Consider the following 12,940-nt stretch of genomic DNA (forward strand, 5'->3'; position numbering starts at 1 on the left):
TGAAGGTTGGACGACAGTCTTAAGTCTCTGGGAGCAACCTTTAAAGCCATGTTCTTAGAGCGCTGACAATCAGAACAGGGAAGACCCACCTGCACAATGGGACATGTGTCATCAATAGCTGGGCTCCTGCTAATTCCTGCCTTGTTGCTTCCAGAGCGGAGGCCTGTGGCAGTGCCAACTCCGGCACTCAGGGTTGCCTAGGCAACTGCATGTTCTCGGTGCACCTCTCTCAGCTACAGTAGATTTGATTGAGAACCTGATTGATTCAGGACCTGCTGTGTTTTTTACTCCTAAATGTCATGGTCAGGATGAGGATAGTTTAAGCTGATCCTAGAGCAGCAATTTGGGGTAACTTAGCCTACTTGACAAATCTAGGCTTATATGACAACCCACGGGGCACACACTGGTTGAATCATCGTTGTTTCCACATAATTTCAATGAAATGACGTTGAACCAACGTGGAATATATGTTAAATTGATGCCAGTGCCCAGTGGGAAGTGACTTTTGACATTTGTCGATGTCTGAGAGATTGGGTTCCATTAAGCTGGAACCTGGCAAAATGGGAGGGGAGACTTTGGTTTTAATGGGGGTGGAACTCTGTCACTGCTTTATATTTTAAAAGACAATGATTTAAAAATGTATATGCGCCTTCTGACTCAAGCATCAATAATATATACAAGAGAAACACAAGATGCTACTTTTGATGTTGCATAAAGAATAGAAATTCTCCATTCCAAATATGTTTTTTCCTTCCACCACCAGTTTTATTTGAGGTTGACATTGTGTAGTTCAAGAGTAACTGATTTCTTTCAAATGCAATACTGAGAAGTCTGCCTTCTAATAAAACTCCTTACTTCACCATATATTCCGTCTTCTTGTTTTATATCCCGTTTGTCATTATTATTTTTATTAAATAGGCCACCTCAACATGTACCAGTCCTTGTTGAACATGCTAGTCCTATACAGGGTTGAGAAAAATCTGGAAACAAATTGGTTTCTCAGACTGATTTGTAGTTACTCTAGGTCCCTCAAATTCAAATCTAGACCTGGATGCAGTTTCACTGCTTATTTGTATTATTATTATTCTTTCCCTTTTATCAGGGACTGATTTAGACCTGGGACACCAGGTAGGTGCAATTAATTATCAGGTAGAACAGAACCAGCAGTGCTCTCCACCTCGATCATAGGGTAAGATTGGAATACCCCTGCTCAGGTGTATCACTTTTACTCACACAACAGTTTGGAAAATAAAAAGCTATTAGGACAAAGCCAAGGCCAAGGGGGGACATGATAGGTTCAATCACCCAAAGGCAATATGTGTAGAATTGCAAGAAATTTGCTTTAAAACAGCAAAATTCCCACCGGCCATAAACTGCTTGAATCAATGTTGTTGAAACAATGTGGGGGAAAAAGAAGAAAAAAAAGGTCACAGGTGTAGACTAACTGAAATGATTCCTTCAACAATACAGAGTTAAAGATAAGATTTAAAAAATTGAAATGGTGACACTAGGATTAAATACAAAGTGAATAACGAATAAAAATAACGAGTAAAAATAGCATGGCTATATATACAGTTCCTTCAGAATGTATACACAACCCTTGACTTTTTCCACATTTTGTTGTGTTACAGCCTGAATTTAAAATTGATTCAATTTAGATGTTTTGGTCACTGGCCTACACACAGTACCCATAATGTCAAAGTGGATTTTTTAAAATAACATTTTTTTAAATTAATTAAAAATTAAAAGCTGAAATGTCTTGAGTCAATAAGTATTCAACCACTTTGTTATGGCAAGCCTAAATAAGTTCAGGAGTAAAAGCATGAGTTGACTACCTCATCTCTGTACCACACACATACAATTATCTGTATGGTCCCTCAGTCGAGCAGTGAATTTCAAACACAGGTTCAACCACAAAGACCAAGGAGGTTTTCCAATGTCTCGCAAAGAAGGGCACCTATTAGTAGATGGATAAAAATTGAAAAAGCAGACATGGAATACCACTTTGAGCATAGTGAAGTTATTAATTACACTTTGGATGGTGTATCAATACGCTCAGTCACTACAAAGATACAGGTGTCCTTCCTAACTCAGTTGTCGGAGAGGAAGGAAACTGCTCAGGCATTTCACCATGAGGACAATGGTGACTTTAAAACAGTTACAGAGTTTAATGGCTGTGATAGGAGAAAATAGAGGATGGGTCAACAACATTGTAGTTACTCCACAATACTAACCTAATTGACAGAATGAAAATAATGAAGCTTGTACAGAATAAAAATATTCCAAAACATGCATCCTGTTTGCAATAAGGCACTAAAGTAATAATGCAAAAAATGTGGCAAAGCAATTAACTTTTTGTCCTGAATACAAAGCGTTACGTTTGGGGCAAATCCAATACAACACATTATCAAATCAAATCAAATCAAATTTTATTGGCCACATGCGCCGAATACAACAGGTGCAGACATTACAGTGAAATGCTTACTTACAGCCCTTAACCAACAGTGCATTTATTTTTAATACAAAAGTAAAATAAAACAACAACAAAAAAGTGTTGAGAAAAAAAGAGCAGAGGTAAAATAAAATAACAGTAGGGAGGCTATATATACAGGGGGGTACCGGTGCAGAGTCAATGTGCGGGGGCACCGGCTAGTTGAGGTAGTTGAAGTAATATGTACATGTGGGTAGAGTTAAAGTGACTATGCATAAATAATTAACAGAGTAGCAGCAGCGTAAAAATATGGAAAGGGGGGGCAGTGCAAATAGTCCGGGTAGCCATGATTAGCTGCTCAGGATTCTTATGGCTTGGGGGTAGAAGCTGTTGAGAAGTCTTTTGGACCTAGACTTGGCACTCCGGTACCGCTTGCCGTGCGGTAGCAGAGAGAACAGTCTATGACTAGGGTGGCTGGAGTCTTTGACAATTTTGAGGGCCTTCCTCTGACACCGCCTGGTATAGAGGTCCTGGATGGCAGGAAGCATGGTGGTCTGCTTGAAACATGTTGGTATTACAGACTCAGTCAGGGATAAGTTGAAAATGTCAGTGAAGACACTTGCCAGTTGGTCAGCACATGCTCAGAGTACACGTCCTGGTAATCCGTCTGGCCCTGCGGCCTTGTGAATCTTGACCTGCTTAAAAGTCTTACTCACATCGGCTACGGAGAGCGTGTTCACATAGTCATCTGGAACAGCTGGTGCTCTCATGCATGCTTCAGTGTTGCTTGCCTCGAAGCAAGCATAGAAGTGGTTTAGCTCGTCTGGTAGGCTTGTGTCACTGGGAAGCTCGCGGCTGTGCTTCCCTTTGTAGTCTGTAATAGTTGTCAAGCCCTGCCACATCCAACGAGCGTCAGAGCCGGTGTAGTACGATTCAATCTTAGTCCTGTATTGACTCTTTGCCTGTTTGATGGTTCGTCGGAGGGCATAGCGGGATTTCTTATAAGCGTCCGGGTTAGAGTCCCGCTCCTTGAAAGCGGCAGCTCTACCCTTTAGCTCAGTGCGGATGTTTCCTGTAATCCATGGCTTCTGGTTGGGGTATGTACGTACGGTCACTGTGGGGACGACATCATCGATGCACTTATTGATGAAGCCAGTGACTGATGTGGTGTACTCCTCAATGCTATCTGAAGAATCCCGGAACATGTTCCAGTCTGTGCTAGCAAAACAGTCCTGTAGCTTAGCATCTGCGTCATCTGACCACTTTTTTATTAACCGAGTCACTGGTGCTTCCTGCTTTAGTTTTTGCTTATAAGCAGGAATCAGGAGGATAGAGTTATGGTCAGATTTGCCAAATGGAGGGCGAGGGAGAGCTTTGTATGCGTGTCTGGAGTAAAGGTGGTCTAGAGTTTTTTTTCCTCTGGTTGCACATTTAACATGCTGGTAGAAATTAGGTAGAACGGATTTAAGTTTCTGAGTATCACTCTCCATATTTTCACGCATAGTGGTGGATGCATCATGTTATGGGTATGCTTGTAATTGTTAAGGACTGGGGAAGTTATTCAGGATAAAAAAGTAACGGAATGGAGCTAAGTGTGTGTGTGTGTGTGTGTGTGTGTGTGTGGGTGAGTGTAGGTGTGTGTGTGTGGCATCAGTATGCAGAGAGAAAAGTCTGTGGCTTGGGTGGCTGGAGTCTTTGAAAAAATCCTGGGCCTTCATCTGACACCGACTGGTATGTGGTCCTCTGTAGCTCAGCTGGTAGAGCACGGCGCTTGTAACGCCAATGTAGTGGGTTCGAACCCCGGGACCACCCATACACAAAAAAATGTATGCACGCATGACTGTAAGTCGCTTTGGATAAAAGCGTCTGCTAAATGGCATATTATATTATTATTATTATTATTATTATATAGAGGTCCTGGATGGCACGGAGTGTCACGATCGTCGTATACAGAGGAGGACCAAGGCGCAGCGTGATGAACGAACATGTTTATTTACCTTTAGTGATAAATACTGACAATGAACAAAACAACAAACGACTCGTAACGTCCTAGGTAACATAGACCAACACGGAACAAGAACCCACAAACACAAAGGGAAAAACAGACAGTTAAATATGGCTCCCAATCAGAGACAACCAGCCACAGCTGACACTCGTTGCCTCTGATTGGGAGTCACTCAGGCCAACATAGAAATAAACAAACTAGAACTCCCAACATAGAAATACACCACATAGAAAGAACACACCCTGGCTCAACATATAGAGTCCCAGAGCCAGGGTGTTACAGTACCCCCCCCTAAAGGCGCGGACTGCGACCGCGCCTCAACTAGAGCAAAACAGGGGAGGGCTGGGTGGGCATTCCTCCTCGGCGGCGGTTCTGGCTCCGGCCTTGCCCACCACCCTCCAATAAACCCCCCATAGCGCCCCTGGTCCGGTCTGGCCCCGCTGGCTGGAGCTGAACTGGACGTAGCAGGAGCGGTTAGCTTCAGCTCCGTAGTGGAGCAGTTGACCGGTACCTTACCAGGCACCGGTGACCCAGGCACGGGTTGTGCTGGACTGACGACGCGCACCCCTGGCTTGGTGCGTGGAGCCGGAACGGGCCGGACCGGGCTGACGACTCGCACCCCTGGCTTGGTGCGTGGAGTAGGAACGGGCCGAACCGGGCTGACGACTCGCACCCCTGGCTTGGTGCGTGGAGTAGGAACGGGCCGGACTGGGCTGACGATGCGCACCCCTGGCTTGGTGCGTGGAGGAGGAACAGGCCGGACCGGGCTGGCGACGCACACCGTAGGCTTGGTGCGAGGAGCAGGGACAGGCCGGACCGGGCTGACGATGCGCACCCCTGGCTTGGTGCGTGGAGTAGGAACAGGCCGGACCGGGCTGGCGACGCACACCGTAGGCTTGGTGCGAGGAGCAGGGACAGGCCGGACCGGGCTGGCGACGCACCCCGTAGGCTTGGTGCGTGGAGCAGGGACAGGCCGGACCGGGCTGGCGACGCACACCGTAGGCTTGGTGCGAGGAGCAGGGACAGGCCGGACCGGGCTGGCGACGCACACCGTAGGCTTGGTGCGAGGAGCAGGGACAGGCCGGACCGGGCTGGCGACGCACACCGTAGGCTTGGTGCGTGGAGCAGGGACAGGCCGGGCCGGGCTGGCGACGCACACCGTAGGCCTGGTGCGTGGAGCAGGGACAGGCCGGACCGGGATGGCGACGCACACCGTAGGCTTGGTGCGTGGAGCAGGGACAGGCCGGACCGGGCTGGCGACGCACACCGTAGGCTTGGTGCGAGGAGCAGGGACAGGCCGGACCGGGCTGACGATGCGCACCCCTGGCTTGGTGCGTGGAGCAGGGACAGGCCGAGCCGGGCTGTGGAGACGGATAGGAGACCTGGAGTGAAGAGCTGCCACAACCCGTCCTGGCTGAATGCCTACCTTCACACACTCTGTGTGAGGCATCAGCATAGGACGTACAGGGCTGTGTACCCGTACTGGCATAACAGCACGTGACACTGGCGCAGGATATCCGGGACCGAGGAGAGGCACTGGAGGCCACGAGCGCTGAGCCGGCACACTCCGTCCTGGCTGCATGCCCACCTTCGCACAACACGTGCGGGGGTGCTCACACAGGGACGTACCGGACTATGCCGGACCACTCGTGGCACAGTACGCAGCTCCGCATACCCCGGAACCTGACCAGTCTCATGCTGCCATGCCTGAGTACGGGGAGTTGGCTCTGCTCTCCATCCAGGCTCCGCCAACCTGCCTTCTGGCCCCCCAAACCCGGTGGCCTCCTCTCCAAATCGCCCTGTGGCAGCCTCCTGCTGCCCAGCCGCCCATGCCGTGTGCCCCCCCCTAAAAAATTTTTGGGGTTGCCTCTCGTCCGTCCGACGATGACACTGCTGACGCCGCTGCTCCTCTCTCGCCAGGGCCTTAATCCTAGCCCATGGCCCTTTGCCCCCGAGCATGTCCTCCCAGGACCACGATTTGCCCACCTGGGCCATCGCCAACCTCTCCATCTCCTTCCCCGGCGCTTCCTCCCATGTCCAGTCTGCCTGCTCCTGGACACGCTGCTTGGTCCTTGTATGGTGGGTTCTTCTGTCACGATCGTCGTATACAGAGGAGGACCAAGGCGCAGCGTGATGAACGAACATGTTTATTTACCTTTAGTGATAAATACTGACAATGAACAAAACAACAATAAACAATAAACAAACTAGAACTCCCAACATAGAAATACACCACATAGAAAGAACACACCCTGGCTCAACATATAGAGTCCCAGAGCCAGGGTGTTACAGTACCCCCCCCTAAAGGCGCGGACTGCGACCGCGCCTCAACTAGAGCAAAACGGGGGAGGGCTGGGTGGGCATTCCTCCTCGGCGGCGGTTCTGGCTCCGGCCTTGCCCACCACCCTCCAATAAACCCCCCATAGCGCCCCTGGTCCGGTCTGGCCCCGCTGGCTGGAGCTGAACTGGACGTAGCAGGAGCGGTTAGCTTCAGCTCCGTAGTGGAGCAGTTGACCGGTACCTTACCAGGCACCGGTGACCCAGGCACGGGTTGTGCTGGACTGACGACGCGCACCCCCTGGCTTGGTGCGTGGAGCCGGAACGGGCCGGACCGGGCTGACGACTCGCACCCTGGCTTGGTGCGTGGAGTAGGAACGGGCCGAACCGGGCTGACGACTCGCACCCCCTGGCTTGGTGCGTGGAGTAGGAACGGGCCGGACTGGGCTGACGATGCGCACCCTGGCTTGGTGCGTGGAGGAGGAACAGGCCGGACCGGGCTGGCGACGCACACCGTAGGCTTGGTGCGAGGAGCAGGGACAGGCCGGACCGGGCTGACGATGCGCACCCCTGGCTTGGTGCGTGGAGCAGGAACAGGCCGGACCGGGCTGGCGACGCACACCGTAGGCTTGGTGCGAGGAGCAGGGACAGGCCGGACCGGGCTTGCGACGCACCCCGTAGGCTTGGTGCGTGGAGCAGGGACAGGCCGGACCGGGCTGGCGACGCACACCGTAGGCTTGGTGCGAGGAGCAGGGACAGGCCGGACCGGGCTGGCGACGCACCCCGTAGGCTTGGTGCGTGGAGCAGGGACAGGCCGGACCGGGCTGGCGACGCACACCGTAGGCTTGGTGCGAGGAGCAGGGACAGGCCGGACCGGGCTGGCGACGCACACCGTAGGCTTGGTGCGAGGAGCAGGGACAGGCCGGACCGGGCTGACGATGCGCACCCCTGGCTTGGTGCGTGGAGTAGGAACAGGCCGGACCGGGCTGGCGACGCACACCGTAGGCTTGGTGCGAGGAGCAGGGACAGGCCGGACCGGGCTGGCGACGCACACCGTAGGCTTGGTGCGTGGAGCAGGGACAGGCCGGGCCGGGCTGGCGACGCACACCGTAGGCCTGGTGCGTGGAGCAGGGACAGGCCGGACCGGGATGGCGACGCACACCGTAGGCTTGGTGCGTGGAGCAGGGACAGGCCGGACCGGGCTGGCGACGCACACCGTAGGCTTGGTGCGAGGAGCAGGGACAGGCCGGACCGGGCTGACGATGCGCACCCCTGGCTTGGTGCGTGGAGCAGGGACAGGCCGAGCCGGGCTGTGGAGACGGATAGGAGACCTGGAGTGAAGAGCTGCCACAACCCGTCCTGGCTGAATGCCTACCTTCACACACTCTGTGTGAGGCATCAGCATAGGACGTACAGGGCTGTGTACCCGTACTGGCATAACAGCACGTGACACTGGCGCAGGATATCCGGGACCGAGGAGAGGCACTGGAGGCCACGAGCGCTGAGCCGGCACACTCCGTCCTGGCTGCATGCCCACCTTCGCACAACACGTGCGGGGTGCTCACACAGGACGTACCGGACTATGCCGGACCACTCGTGGCACAGTACGCAGCTCCGCATACCCCGGAACCTGACCAGTCTCATGCTGCCATGCCTGAGTACGGGGAGTTGGCTCTGCTCTCCATCCAGGCTCCGCCAACCTGCCTTCTGGCCCCCCAAACCCGGTGGCCTCCTCTCCAAATCGCCCTGTGGCAGCCTCCTGCTGCCCAGCCGCCCATGCCGTGTGCCCCCCAAAAAAAATTTTTGGGGTTGCCTCTCGTCCGTCCGACGATGACACTGCTGACGCCGCTGCTCCTCTCTCGCCAGGGCCTTAATCCTAGCCCATGGCCCTTTGCCCCCGAGCATGTCCTCCCAGGACCACGATTTGCCCACCTGGGCCATCGCCAACCTCTCCATCTCCTTCCCCGGCGCTTCCTCCCATGTCCAGTCTGCCTGCTCCTGGACACGCTGCTTGGTCCTTGTATGGTGGGTTCTTCTGTCACGATCGTCGTATACAGAGGAGGACCAAGGCGCAGCGTGATGAACGAACATGTTTATTTACCTTTAGTGATAAATACTGACAATGAACAAAACAACAAACGACTCGTAACGTCCTAGGTAACATAAACCAACACGGAACAAGAACCCACAAACACAAAGGGAAAAACAGACAGTTAAATATGGCTCCCAATCAGAGACAACCAGCCACAGCTGACACTCGTTGCCTCTGATTGGGAGTCACTCAGGCCAACATAGAAATAAACAAACTAGAACTCCCAACATAGAAATACACCACATAGAAAGAACACACCCTGGCTCAACATATAGAGTCCCAGAGCCAGGGTGTTACACGGAGCTTGGCCCCAGTGGTATACTGGGCCGTACGCACTACCCTCTGTAGCGCCTTGCGGTCAGATTCCAAGATGCTCTCGATGGTGCAGTTGAATAACTTTTTTGAGGTTCTGAGGGCCCATACCAAATATTTTCAGCCTCAAATCAAATCACATTTTATTTGTCACATTTGCCGAATACAACAGGTGTAGACCTTACCGTGAAACGCCTACTTACAAGCCCTTAACCAACAATGCAGTTTTAAGAAAAATAAGAGTTAAGAAAATATTTACAACCCCCCCCAAAAAAAAGAAGTAACACAATAAAATAACAATAATGAGGCTATATACAGGGGGTACCGGTACCGAGTCAATGTGCGGGGGTACAGGCTAGTCGAGGAGGTAATTGAGGTAATATGTACATATAGGTAGGGGTAAAGTGACTATGCATTGATAATAAACAGCGAGTAGCAGCAGCGTAAAAATAGGGGAGCTCAATGCCAATAGTCCGGGTAACCATTTGATTAGCTGTTCAGCAGTTTTATGGCTTGGGTGTAGAAGCTGTTAAGGATCCTTTTGGACCTAGACTTGGCACTCCAGTACCTCTTGTCGTAAGGTAGCAGAGAGAACAGTCTATGACTAGGGTGGCTGGAGTCTTTGGCAATTTTTAGGGCCTTCCTCTGACACCGCTTGGTATAGAGGTCCTGGATGGCAGGAAGCTTGGCCCCAGCTAGCTAGCTTACTGGGTAGCCAACCCTTTTGATGATTGTTAAATAAAATGTCAAACAGCATTTAATCTGTAACTTCGACACAGATGCTAAGCTACAGGACTGTTTTTCTAGCACAGACTGGAATATGTTCCGGGATTCTTCCGATAGCATTGAAGAGTACACCACATCAGTCACTGGCTTCATCAATAAGTGCATCGATGACGTCGTCCCCACAGTGACCGTACGTACATACCCCAACCAGAAGCCATGGATTACAGGCAACATCCACACTGAGCTAAAGGGTAGAGCTGCCGCATTCAAGGAGCGGGACTCTAACCCAGACGCTTATAAGAAATCCCACTATGCCCTCCGACGAACCATCAAACAGGCAAAGACTCAATACAGGACTAAGATTGAATCGTACTACACCAGCTCCGACGCTCGTCGGATGTGGCACGGCTTGAAAACTATTACAGACTACAAAGGGAAGCACAGCCGCGAACTGCCCAGTGACACAAGCCTACCAGACGAGCTAAATCACTTCTATGCTCGCTTCTAGGCAAGCAACACTGAAGCATGCATGAGAGCATCAGCTGTGTATCATGGTCCAAACACACCAAGACATTCGTGAAGAGGGCACGACAAAGCCTATTCCCCCTCAGGAGACTGAAAAGATTTGGCATGGGTCCTCAGATCCTCAAAATATTCTACAGCTGCACCATCGAGAGCATCCTGACTGGTTACATCACTGCCTGGTATGGCAACTGCTTGGCTTCTGACCGCAAGGCACTACAGAGGGTAGTGCGTACGGCTCAGTACATCACTGGGGCCAAGCTTCCTGCCATCCAGGACCTCTATACCAGGCAGTGTCAGAGGAAGGCCCTCAAAGTTGTCAAAGACTCCAGCCACCCTAGTCATAGACTGTTCTCTCTGCTACCGCACGGCAAGCGGTACCGGAGTGCCAAGTCTAGGTCCAAAAGACTTCTCAACAGCTTCTACCCCCAAGCCATAAGACTCCTGAACAGCTAATCATGGCTACCCGGACTATTTGCACTGCCCCCCCACCCCATCTTTTTACACTGCTGCTACTCTGTTAATTATTTCTGCATAGTCACTTTAACTCTACCCACATGTACATATTACTTCAACTACCTCAACTAGCCGGTGCCTTTTTTATTAAAAATAAATGCACTGTTGGTTAAGGGCAGTAAGTAAGCATTTCACTGTAATGTCTACACCTGTTGTTTTCGGCGCATGTGGCCAATAAAATTTGATTTGATTTGATTTGATTTGTTCCGGATGACTATGTGATCACGCTCTCCGTAGCCGATGTGAGTACTCCATAGTGCCCTCAAAGCTCATCACTAAGCTAAGGATCCTGGGACTAAACACCTCCCTCTGCAACTGGATCCTGGACTTCCTGACGGGCCGCCCCCAGGTGGTAAGGGTAGGTAACAACACATCTGCCACACTGATCCTCAACACATCTGCCCCACCCCATCTTTTTACGCTGCTGCTACTCTGTTAATTATTTATGCATAGTCACTTTAACTCTACCCACATGTACATATTACTTCAACTACCTCAACTAGCCGGTGCTCCCGGCAAGTTGAGGTAGTTGAAGTAATATGTACATGTGGGTAGAGTTAAAGGGACTATGCATAAATAATTATTTTGTTGTTGTTGTTTTATTAAAAATAAATACACTGTTGGTTAAGGGCAGTAAGTAAGCATTTCACTGTAATGTCTGCACCTGTTGTATTCGGCGCATGTGGCCAATAACATTTGATTTGATTTGATTTGAGTAAGACTTTTAAGCAGGTCAACATTCACAAAACCGCAGGGCAAGACGGATTACCATGACGCGTACTCCGAGCATGCACTGACCAATTGGCAAGTGTCTTCACTGACATTTTCAACATATCCCTGACTGAGTCTCTAATAGCAACATGTTTCAAGCAGACCACCATAGTCCCTGTGGCCAAGAACACTAAGATAACCTGCCTAAATGACTACCGACCCGTAGCACTCACGTCTGTAGCCATGAAGTGCTTTGAAAGGCTGGTCATGGCTCACATCAACACCATTATCCCAGAAACCCTAGTCCCACTCCAATTTGCATACCTCCCCAACAGATCCACAGACGATGCAATCTCTATTTCAAGAGGAACACCTACGTGAGAATGCTATTCATTGACTACAGCTGAGCGTTCAACACCATACTGCCCTCAAAGCTCATCACTAAGCTAAGGACACTGGGACTAAACACCTCCCTCTGCAACTGGATCCTGGACTTCCTGACGGGCCGCCCCCAGGTGGTAAGGGTAGGTAACAACACATCTGCCACGATGATCCTCAACATGGGGGCCCCTCAGAGGTGCGTGCTCAGTCTCCTCCTGTACTCCCTGTTCATCCATGACTGCATGGCCAGGCACGACTCCAACACCATCATTAAGTTTGCCAACGACACAACAGTGGTAGGCCTGATCACAGACAACGATGAGACAGCCTATAGGGAGGAGGTCAGAGACCTGGCCGTGTGGTGCCAGGATAACAACCTCTCCCTCAATGTGACCAAGACAAAGGAGATGATTGTGGACTACAGGGAAAAAAAAGAGGACTGAGCACGCCCCCATTCTCATCGACGGGGCTGTAGTGGAACAGGTTGAGAGCTTCAAGTTCCTTGGTGTCCACATCACCAACGAACTATCATGGTCCAAGCACACCAAGACAGTCGTGAAGAGGGCACGACAAAGCCTATTCCCCCTCAGGAGACTAAAAAGATTTGGCATGGGTCCTCAGATCCTCAAAAATTCTACAGCTGCACCATCGAGAGCATCCTGACTGGTTGCATCACCGCCTGGTATGGCAACTGCTTGGCCTCTGACCGCAAGGCACTACAGAGGGTAGTGCGTACGGCCCAGTACATCACTGGGGCAAAGCTCCCTGCCATCCAAGACCTCTATACCAGGCGGTGTCAGAGGAAGGCCCTCAAAATTGTCAAAGACTCCAGCCACCCTAGTCATAGACTGTTCTCTCTGCTACCGCACGGCAAGCGGTACCGGAGTGCCAAGTCTAGGTCCAAAAGACTTCTCAACAGCTTCTACCCACAAGCCATAAGACTCCTGAACAGCTAATCATGGCTACC

This window comes from Coregonus clupeaformis, chromosome 15 (genome assembly GCF_020615455.1).
Source record: "Coregonus clupeaformis isolate EN_2021a chromosome 15, ASM2061545v1, whole genome shotgun sequence".
Lineage (NCBI taxonomy): Eukaryota > Metazoa > Chordata > Actinopteri > Salmoniformes > Salmonidae > Coregonus > Coregonus clupeaformis.